We start from the raw sequence: 11,390 nt of genomic DNA on the forward strand, positions 1-11,390 counted from the left end.
GGCACCTGTAGTCCCAGCTACTCGGGAGGCTGAGCCGAGATTGCGCCACTGCACTCCAGCCTGGGAGACAGAATGAGACTCCACCTAAAAAAAAAAAAAAAAAATTAGCCAGGCGTGGTGGTGGGTGCCTATAATCCCAGCTACTCGAGAGTCTGGGGCAGGAGAATTGCTTGAACCCGGGAGGCAGAGGTTGTAGTGAGCCGAGATAGCGCCATTGCACTCTAGCCTGGGCAACAGAGCGATACTCCGTCTCAAAAAAAACAAAAACAAAAACAAAAAAAAGCCATGATGAATGAGTTACTCTTGTGAGGAGCCCTCTCGAGCTGGAGTTTGACTCTTGGGAGATGAGATGCCATTGTGACTGGGCAAACATAGGAATAGCTGTTCCACTAAAGTCTCACAAAGCCACTGGCCGGAGGAATTTCTCTAGGGACTCCCAGGAGCAGCTGAGGAAACATGAAGGGGTGGACATTCCCAGAAGCCAAAGAAAGGTCGTTTGGTTACAGAGACTGGTGTCTGTGTTCTTCTAGAAAACGTGAGCTCTGCTGAGATCAGGGAAGACTCTGACAGGGGCCACCAGGCAGAATCCTCCAGACAGACTAGAATGAGTACAAAGGAGAACAGAACAGCTGTTGCTGGGCGGCTGGACTGAACAGGCCTTTCTCACGTGTTGTTATTATTTTTATTTTTATTTATCTATTTGGAGATAGTCTTGCTCTGTTGCCCAGGCTATAGTGCAGTGGTGAGAACTTGGTTCACTGCAACTTCCACCTCCTGAGTTCAAGCTATTCTCCTGCCTCAGCTTCCTGAGTAGCTGGGATTACAGGAGTGAGCTACCATACCTGGCTAATTTTTGTATTTTTAGCAGAGACGGAGTTTCAGCATGTTGGCCAGGCAGGTCTCAAGCTCCTGGCCTCAAGGGATCCACCCGCCTCGGCCTCCCAAAGTGCTGGAATTAGAGGCATGAGCCACTACACCCAGACTGTTATTATTATTTTTTAATTTGAGATAAAACAGAAGCCATGTACCTTTGAATTATTCTAACCAAAAGTCTCCTGTTGGGGCTTACACAGAACCACTAACTGTCAAGGGTCTGAAAGATGTTTTTCTGCTGGAAGCCTCAGTTTCCTCATGTGTAAAGTGGGGAAAATAATAGTACCTGCCTCCTGGGACTTAAAGTTGTCTATGAGAAATGCTTAGTGCTGGGCATGGTAGCTCATGCCTCTAATGCCAGGGCTTTGGGAGGCCAAGGTGGGAGGATTGCTTGAGGCCAGGATTTTGAGACCAGCCTGAGAAACATAATGAGACCCTATCTCTACAAATTTTTTTTCCATGAGGCATTTTATTTGTAAATATATGTATTACATCCCTAGAAAAAGAATCCCAGGATTTTCCCTCCTGTGTGGTTTCGTCTTGCTTCTTCATGGTCCATGATGCCGGCTGAGGTTGTCAGTACAATGAAACCAAACAGGCAGGATGGAAGCAGATTATTCTGCCATTTTTCTAGATCTTTGAGCTGCACATCAAATCTGGGGCTGATCACTCCACACTTGTTTAGCCTGCCTGTGAGAGTCACAACAATTTTCCCAGCTCTGTGATCATCAATGATTTCAAATTCGTCAGTGTAATCATGCTTTATCATCACAGTGAGAAATCAGACGATGACTTCGGAGCACAGCCTAATAAGCACCTGGTGTTTGCCTCTCTTTTTGGCATTGTTGATGCTCTTGAGAGCATCAGCCAGAGGCCGGGCGCAGTGGCTCACGCCTGTAATCCCAGCACTTTGGGAGGCCGAGGTAAGCGGATCACAAGGTCAGGAGATCGAGACCATCCTGGCTAACACAGTGAAACCGCGTCTCTACTAAAAATACAAAAAATTAGCTGGGCATGGTGGCAGATTCCTGTAGTCCCAGCTACTCGGGAGGCTGAGGCAGGAGAATGACGTGAACCCGGGAGGCGGAGTTTGCAGTGAGCTGAGATCATGCCACTGCACTCCAGCATGGGCGACAGAGCGAGATTCCGTCTCAAATAATAATAATAATAATAATAATAATTTTTCCTCCAAAAAGCACTTTGCAGAACCTCAGCAAGGCTGAAAAAAATAACAATAAAATAAAAAATAGTCCGGGCACGGTGGCTCATGCCTGTAATCCCAGCACTTTGGGAGGCCGAGGTGGGTGGATCACCTGAGGTTGGGAGTTCAAGACCAGCCTGATCAACATGGAGAAACCCCTTCTCTTCTAAAAATACAAAATTAGCTGGGCGTGGTGGCTCATACCTGTAATCCCATCTACTTGAGAGGCTGAGGCAGGAGAATCGCTTGAACCTGGGAGGCGGAGGTTGCAGTGAGCCAAGATCGTGCCACTGCACTCCAGCCTGGGCAACAAGAGCAAAATTCTGTCTCAAAAAATAGATAAATAAATAATAAAAAATAAAAAAGTGCTGGACACCCAGACTGCAGACCTAGTTTCTGGCTTCTACTCTTTTCTTAACTTGCTGGCAAGCCTGAGGCAAATCCCTTGTCACCTCTAGGATTCTATCAGCACATCTGCGAAATGGGCGTTGTTGTCTTACGACATAGGGTTTCAAACATGTATGTTTCACAGTGAAACACTTTGTGCAAAAAAAAAATCTTACGCTAGAAGCCGGCACTGTTAGGCCTCCAGTATTGTGAACCCCGGTGGGACTTACATCTGCTAGCACCTGTGACACTTTGCCGAAGGGCTCGACCCAAGCTCAGGAGGCTGCAAGTGCTGAGGACGTAATGCCCTTTGGGTGCAGCTCTCGACTTCACCTGTGCTCCCTTAACGCTTGGGCAAATAACTGGGAGGTCCTGTTCACTTGCTAGATAGCTCCTGCTTCCCTTCTCTGTCTCACTCTCCCACTCCCTTACCTAAGTTGCCTGGGATCACAATCCAAATCAACCACGTGTACTCAAATTTTTGTCTCCGATCTGCTTCTGCTTCAAACCAAGTTAGGATCCCCAAATGCAAAACAAGTACCAGCTATGGTCCCAGGAGACAGGCGGGTCAGTGAGGGCTGAGCTGTGCAGGGGCCTTCCCCAGGGGTGGGCCTGCACATGGGCCTTAAGCGATAGATTACTTTATTATTTATGTGTTTATTTTTATTTATTTATTTTTTGGGACGGAGTTTCGTTCTTGCTGCCGGGGCTGAAGTGTAATGCTGCGATCTCAGCTCACTGCAACCTCTGCCTCCCGGAGTCAGGCAATTCTCCTGCCTCAGTCTCCCAAGTAGCTGGGATTACAGGCATGTGCCACCACACCCAGCTAATTTTGTATTTTTAGTAGAGACAAGGTTTCACCATGTTGGTCATGGCTGGTCTCGAACTCCTGACCTCAGGTGATCCACCCTCCCAAAGTGCTGTGATTACAGCTGTGAGCCACGGTGCCTGGCCTCAATAGGATACTTTAACAAGGAAGGGATTGACCGAAACATGGTCAGGTTGGGCGAGTGGGGTGGGGAAGGAAGGGACTAAATAGCAAAGCCCAACTAGAAAGGGAAGCTCATGAGCTGAGACACCCAGTGGTGGGACCCTGACGTGACAGTGCTCTGTCCCATCCTCCATGGTGACCAAGTTGCTCAGTGGCAGTTCTCTCCATATCTTCCCTTTTCACCCAAGACTATGTTCCTCTTTTGACCAAGAAAGTAGCCCAAAAGGGATTGTGGTCACTTTCTTATCAGGCCTGTGGTGGAGGCAGAGGATACACGTCAGGCCCTTCCCAGGCCCACGGCCCCAAGCAATTCCTCCAAGGATGACATCCCAGCTCCGCCAGGGCCACTACAGGACACCTTCCAAACTCTGAGCCAGACGAGGGAAGCAGCTCCATGCAGTGTCCTGCGATTCGGGCCCGATGCACAGTGGGCAGCCTATTCCTAGGGAGTGGGCACTGGGAAGGGAGTCCAGCTGCTGACTTACGTCATGGCCTCACCCAAGAGTCTTTATCCTGAACTTCTTCAGAATTTCCTCCTGAATTTCTTCAACAATATCCACACACCAAGATCATGGGACAGGATATGTGAAAGAGCTTCATGAACCACAAACCATAAACAATCGTGCAATTCAGCTGCAAGTTATTATTCCAGTGGCTTCTGGGGGGCAAAGCCCTGTCCTTATTCCATATTGTGTCCTGGAGCCTGGCTCAGGGCCTGATGAATGGCAGGAGCTCAGTCATTGCTTGTTGAATGAATGAATGCGGGAATGAATGACAGAGTGGATATGTCATCCAGTTTGACAATTCAATCCAACCAACTATTGCTGAGGGCCTACTATGTGCAGGAGCTGGGCTGGGCACTGAGGAAAATCACAAATAACAGATGGGTTTTTTTTTTTTTTTTGAGACAGAGTTTCGCTCTTGTTGCCCAGGCTGGAATGCAGTGACACGATCTCGGCTCACCGCGACCTCTGCCTCCTGGGTTCAAGTGATTCTCCTGCCTCAGCCTCCCCAGTAGCTGGGATTACAGGCTCCCGCCACCATGCCTGGCTAATTTCTGTATTTTTAGTAGAGACGAGGTTTCTCTATGTTGGCCAGGCTGGTCTCAAACTCCTGACCTCAGGTGATCCACCCGCCTCAGCCTCCCAAAGTGCTGGGATACAGGCGTGAGACATCGTGCCCGGCTTAAATTTCAGTTTCTTTAAGCCAACTGAGTCAAGTTTCCGTCATTTGCAAAAGATAAAGTCCTGATTAATACACTCAAGTTTACGGATGTAATTCAGTAACACCCCTTCTCAGGGATGCCTGCCCTGAACACCACATGGCTCCTCCCTGCTCCAGCACTCTCTCCTCCTACCATTTGGTTTTATCCTCTCCTTGTTGTTCCTTAGCATCCTGCGTGTGAATTGTGCCACTCCAATAAGATTTGAGACACTGTTTAAAAACTTTCTTTTTGGCCATACGCAGTGGCTCACGCCTGTAAACTCAGCACATTGGGAGGCCAAAGCAGTAGGATCCCTTCAACCCAGGAGTTTGATACCAGCCTGGGCAACATGGCGAGACCCTGTCTCTACAAAAAATAACATAAAAAAAATTAGCTGGGTGTGGTAGAGCACGCCTGTGGTCCCAGCTATTCAGGAAGTTGAGGTGGGAGAATTGCTTCAGCCCAAGAGGTTGAGGCTAGGCTACAGTGAGCTATGATCACACCACTGCACTCCAGCCTGGGCGACAGAGCAAGACTCTATCTATAAAAGAAAGAAAAAAAGGAAGAAAGGAGGGAGGGAGGGAGGGAGGGAGGGATTGATTCACAAGGCAAAGAAAAGAAGAAAAGAAAGAAAGAGAGAGAGAAAGAAAAGAAAGAAAGAAAGAGAAAGGAAGGAAGGAAGGAGAGGGAGAGAGAGGAAGAAAGAGAAAGAAAGAGAGAAAGAAAGATTTCAGAAGACTCTAACTAACAAAGAAGAAAAAAGAGAGAGAGACAAAAAGAGAAGGAAAGTGAGAGAAAGAAAAAGAAAGAGAAAAAGAGAGAAAGAAAGGTGGTTAAAGAAAGCTCAGGTGTGGGGCCAGGTGTGGGGGCTCACACCTGTAATCCCAGCACTTTGGGAGCCAGAGGTGGGCAGATCACAAGGTCAGGAGTTCAAGAGCAGTCTGGCCAATATAGTGAAACCCCGCCTCTACTAAAAATACAAAAAATTAGCCGGGCGTGGTGGCACGAGCCTGTAGTCCCAGCTACTCGGGAGGCTGAGGCAGGAGAATCGCTTAAACCCAGGAGGCAGAGGTTGCTGTGAGCTGCGATTGTACCACTGTGCTCCAGCCTGGGTGACAGAACGAGACTCCATCTCAGCAAAACAAAACAAACAACAAAAAAAGAAAGCTCAGGTGATTTTTTCAATTTCTTCTTTTTTTTTTTTTTCCCAGAGACAGCGGCTCACGCTGTTGCCCAGGCTGGTCTTGAACTCCTGGCCTTAAGCAATCCTCCTGCCTCGGCCCCTGAAAGTGCTGGGATTACAGGAGAGGCACCACACCAGCCTCAGGTGTTTTCTGTGCTTCTGTGCATTTCTGCTCCTCTCTGGGTTTCTGTCTATCTCTGACTCCCTGTGTCTCTCTCTTCCTCCCACACTCTTGCCGTCTTTCTCTGTGTAGTAACTTACTTTCCCCCTCTTGTTTCCTTTTCTCCTGTCTCTGCTTCTATGCCTCTGACCACTCATCTTCTGTTAACTTCTGTCTCTGGTTCTCTCCTTTCTGTCTCTCATTGTATTTTTTTTTTTTTTTTTTGGTCTCTCCCAGGCTCTTCCAACTCCTTCTGCCCTTTCCCCTTCCTCCTCCTCCTCTCCTTGCCCCACTTCCTCCCTCCCCCTCCTCCTCTCTCCTCCCACCTCTTTCCCTGCTCTGTCTCCCCCTGGAGCTCCCACACAGGGTCCCAGCTGGCCTCTCAGAGAGAAGAGGCTCCCTGGGGGCCCAGCAGGAAGTGCAGTTTCCCCTTTGACCTGTCAGCTGGTCACTGGGGACGCAGCTTCCCTCCCACTCCTGTCCACCCAGGCAGCCTGTGCAGGCTCCCTGGAGCTCGGGATAGAGTTTTGAATCTTGCCATTTGAGGGGCTCTGAAGACAGGCTTTACCCGGAGTGGGAGAGAAGGGGACTGGGCTCCAGGGGAGGAGAACCCCATTTTCACGGGGCACCTCCTGGGTGCTGGCTCTCCACTGGGTCCTGGGGAGAGAGATTGTCAAAGGCCACAGTCCCTTTCTGGGAGACAGACACAAAAGGGAAAGAGCTGAGGGATGGGGGGCAAGAGAGGTCTCAGTGGAGGCAGGGCTTCCGGGCCAGCCTGGATGAAAAGAACCACCCCCACACATTACAGGGCTCATGAGATATTTTTACAGGGACTGATGACCCTTAGGAGGGGCGGTGTGGTGTCAGAAAGCGTCCAGGAGTCGGAGTCAGAGGTCCGGCTTCCGAGTGCATTTCCACCGTGCTGTGTGCAAACTTGGCCATCTGGGGTAACCTCTCCCTGCCTGTTTGTGTCAGAGGCATTGGAACCACGGCAACTCCGTCTTGAATAGGGGCTCCCGGGTAAAATGAAGCTGAGACCTACTGGGCTGCACTCCCAGATGGTTAAAACATTCTAAGTCACAGGATGAGATAGGAGTCAGCACAAGATACAGGTCGTAAACACTTTGCTGATAAAACAGGTTGCAGTAAAGAAGCTGGCCCAAGGCCAGACACGGTGGCTCACACCTGTAATCCCAGCACTTTGGGAGGCCAAGGTGGGCAAATCACCTGAGGTCCGGAGTTTGAGACCAGCCTGACCAACATGGAGAAACCCCGTCTCTACTAAAAATACAAAATTAGCCGGGCATGGTGGCACATGCCTGTAATCCCAGCTACTCGGGAGGCTGAGGCAGGAGAATGGCTTGAACCTGGAAGGCAGAGGTTGCTGTGAGCCGAGATGGTGCCGTTGCACTCCAGCCTGGGCAACAAGAGCGAAACTCCGTCTCAAAAAATAAAATAAAATAAAATAAAATAAATAAATAAATTTGTGGAGCCCTCATACTGTTCGTAAAGCAAAATGCTGAGTGCCGTAGAGGGATACACAGAGACTGAAAATGTGGGCTCTTAGGCTGAGCCTGGTGGCTCATGCCTGTAATCCCAGCACTTTGGGAGGCTGAGATCATCTGAGGTCCGGAGTTCGAGACCAGCCTGGCCAACATGACGAAACCTTGTCTTTACTAAACAACAGCAACAAAAAAACCAGCTCAGTGAAGGTAGCTATTGTCATTACTACTATTTTAATTCTTTTTTAAGAAAGCAAACCATGTCTCCCAAGCACATCCTACCCGGAACGCCAATGGGCAGGACAGAGAAAGTGGAGTCCTGGGTCCCACCCTTACCCACCGCACCAGCTCCACAGCCTTGGGGTTTTTTGTTTGTTTTTGAGACGGGGTCTCACTCTGTCGCCTAGGCTGGAGTGCAGTGGCATGATCATGGCTCACTGCAGCCTCAACCTCCCGGACTCAGGTGATCCTCCTGTCTCAGCCTCCTGAGTAGCTGGACCATAGGCATGTGCCACCATGCCCCGCTAATTTTTTCTATTTTTTGGTAGAGCTGGGGGTCTCACTGTGTTGCCCTGGCTGGTCCCAAACTTCTGGGCTCAAGTGATCCTCTTGCCTCAGCCTCCCAAAGTGCTGGGATTCCAGACGTGAGTCGTCACCGATACCTGGCCTTCTTATTTTTCGCAGGTGTCTCATGTTCACGGCCCCTCACCCAGGCCTTTACTTCTCCTCCTCCCTCTCCAGAGGCAGTGTGCCTAGCACTTCAAAGCAGGGACTTCAGGCTGGGTGCAGTAGCCATGCATCTAGTCCCAGCAACTCAGGAGGCTGAAGCAGGAGGATTGCTTTAGGCCAGGAGTTGGAAACCAGCCTGGGCAACATAGTGAGATTCATCTCTACAAAACAAAAAAGCAGGAACTCTGGAGTCCAAATACTGGTCCCTGTGCTTATCTGCTGTGTGTCCTTGGACAAGTTACTTACCCTTTCTGGGCTCTGGCCCCTTCATCTGTGATATGGGGATATCATGGTAGCACAATCACAGGGCTGTGTGAGGAATAAATGGGGGTCCTCACATCTGGCCTGCAGCAGCGCCTGACCTCTGGTGCACACCCCCCAGGCTCACTGTTTACTTCACACAGCATAGACGTGGGCCCTCCTGAAGGCCATTTCTGACACCCTACATCCTACTCCCCTGCCCTGCATCCATTCCATAAACCCTCATGGAGTGCTCCCCGGTGCCAGGTTGCGCTGGGCATGACGGGGAGACTAGCAGGAACCAGGCAGGGCCTCCTCTGGGAGCTCTGAGACGGGAGCCCAGAACCCTGGGCGAGAAGCCCCAGGAATTTGCTCTTGAACATTCTCGGGCTCCCCAAGGCCTCCTTCCCTGGGAGCTGAATGAATTGGCCTCACCTGCCAGTCCCCAGGTGACCCCGGGAAGGAGCTGAGAGCCTGGGACGGGTGCTGGGTTCCTTCTTCATTTTGTTCCTCTGGGTCTGTCCCTGTGCTGAGAAGAATGGCCCCTGGCCCTCTTAACCCAGGAATGCTGAGCATTTCTTAACACCACTAAGGAGGAAGGGGCGGAGGCTTCCTCCCCCAAGCTCTAGAAGGATCCAAATTATTTGCTAAAACCACAGTCCAGGCAAGGTCTGGGCAGATGGGGGTCTCAGAAACCAGGCAGAGATTCTGGCTCTGATTACTCTGTGGGGAGCGGGAAGGGCAGCTGTCCCTAAAAAGGAAAATTAGCCATGCATGGGGGTGGATGGATGGAGGCAAGACAGGAAAAGAACTCTTCTCCCGCAGGGCTGTGGGGCTGCCCTGGACACGCATGGGCAGCTGGTCCTCCCAGCCCAGGCCCCTTCTCATCCCACTCCCTACTCCAAGTCTCCACCAGGTCATCCTTTTCTCTCTTCCCAGGACTTATTTGTCAAATGCCTCTTTCTAGGGCCTCTGTTGGCTGGAGTCTGGTCTCAGATCCTTCATTCCATAGCTATTTACTACGTGCCAGGAGCTGCGCTTACTGGGGGTCCAGGCAGCTCAGGGAGGGGGACAGTGTGCTCCATGCGGGCAGGGCCTATGTCGTGTCTTCCACGGTGTCCCCAGGGCCTGGCTCAGCCTGGCCACAGGCTAGACACAGGAGCGGGACTCGGCAGGGTTGGCCCGGCTTTCCCAGCACCTCCAGGCCCACTCTTTGTCCTCACCTGCATCCCATGGCTCCTGCCTCTCCCCGTCCTTTCCCCAGCTCTGCTCCCCCAGCCCCCACTCCCGTTTGCTCAGCTGCCTGTAGGGGCCTGCACTCCACCTCCACTGGGCCCACAGCCAAGGTCAACAGCCAAGGACCAGCCTCCTGGCCCTGGAGATGTGGGTGCAACACAGGCTCCAACTGAGGGGCACCAGACCCCCCGGACTATTCCTAGGCCAGCTCTCCCGTACCCACCTCGGCCACATTCTGAGTGGTCTCCCAAATACAGACTCAGGAGGCCAATCTCCTGGGCTCCTGTATCAGTCAGGGCTTAACCAGAGAAACAGAACCTGGAGGAAATATAGAGGCAGAGATAAAGATGGACAGATAGATTGCAAGGAATTGGCACATGTGATTGTGGGGCTGGCTGGGAAGGGCTGACAGGTGCAGGCAGGCCGGCGGGAGGGGTGGGCTGGGGATCAGGCAGGGACTGAAGCTGCTGGCCGTAGGTGGAATTTCTTCCCATCTCCAGATTCCTAACTCCATCACATCTGCAAAGTCCCTTTTGCCATGTAGGGTAACACATTTGCAGGTGTGGGGGATCAGGACGTGGACATCTTGGGTCATTATCTGGCTCACTGCAGCCCCCGAGGGCCTACTGTCCTTCCATTTATTCATTCACTCATTTCTTTTCTTTTTTTTTTTTTGAAATGGAGTCTCACTCTGTCGCCCAGGCTGGAGTGCAGTGGCGCGATCTCGGCTCACTGAAACCTCCGCCTCCCGGGTTCAAGCGATTCTCCTGCCTCAGCCTCCCGAGCAGCTGGAGTTACAAACGTGAGCCACCACGCCCGGCTAGTTTTTGTATTTTTAGCAGAGACGGGATTTCACCATGTTGGCCAGGCTGGTCTCGAACTCCTGGCCTCAAGCAATCTGCCCACCTCAACCTCCCAAAGTGCTGGGATTACAGGCGTGAGCCACCGCGCCGGGCCTCATTCACTCATTTCTTTTCCCAGGGTCCACCTACCGAGGCTAGGCCTGCTGTGCTGAGGACACCAAGGGAGGCAGACTGTGGCCCTGCCCACTATAATTAAGTGTTGGACGCCACTGTCTAGTGGCAGAGGCAGCCACAGAAACAGATAGAGATACAGAGAAACAGGTGACTCAGGGAGGCCAGGGCACAGGACCTTTATGACATGTGGGGAGGGTGAGGTCTGAGAATGGAGGAGGGAAAGACCGGCTGTGTGGAGGGAAGGGGGTGCCTGTGGGGCCTCCCCCCGGAGCCCTGGGACCCTGCTGTGCTAGGGGTGCAGAGTCCACAGTGAGGGACAGTGCACAGTTAGGCAGGCTCTGTGCAGTCAGTTTTACTCCAACCCTTTGTTGGCAAGAGGGGAGGGAATCGGTTATATTAAAACAAACACAGAGCAGGGAGTGCGAAGGCCACATTCACAAGGTTCCTTCAGTAAACAACAAAGACCTGGAGAACTGTCGAGTGAGCCTCTAGTTCAGTTCCTTGACCCGCCTTTTCCCTCCCCACTTTCTCCTGTATCCCACCAGCTCCTCTTGCAATGAGGCACTGCTGTGGGTTTGAGAAGCGCTGAACGGCCCAGAGCTCAGCCTGGACTAGAAAGACTCAGGTGCGCCGGTAGAAAGACTCAGGTGCGCCGGGCGTAGTGGCTCACGCCTGTAATCCCAGCATTTAAGGAGGCCGAGGCAGGC

General features: G+C 51.6%; 1 pseudogene; it reads right to left on the reverse strand.

Annotated features, from left to right (window-relative positions):
• Window positions 1-1,328: 1,328 nt before the first annotated feature.
• Window positions 1,329-3,942, reverse strand: LOC129467538 (small ribosomal subunit protein uS8-like; annotated as a pseudogene).
• Window positions 3,943-11,390: the final 7,448 nt, after the last annotated feature.

This window comes from Symphalangus syndactylus, chromosome 18, assembly GCF_028878055.3.
Source record: "Symphalangus syndactylus isolate Jambi chromosome 18, NHGRI_mSymSyn1-v2.1_pri, whole genome shotgun sequence".
Classification (NCBI taxonomy): Eukaryota; Metazoa; Chordata; class Mammalia; order Primates; family Hylobatidae; genus Symphalangus; species Symphalangus syndactylus.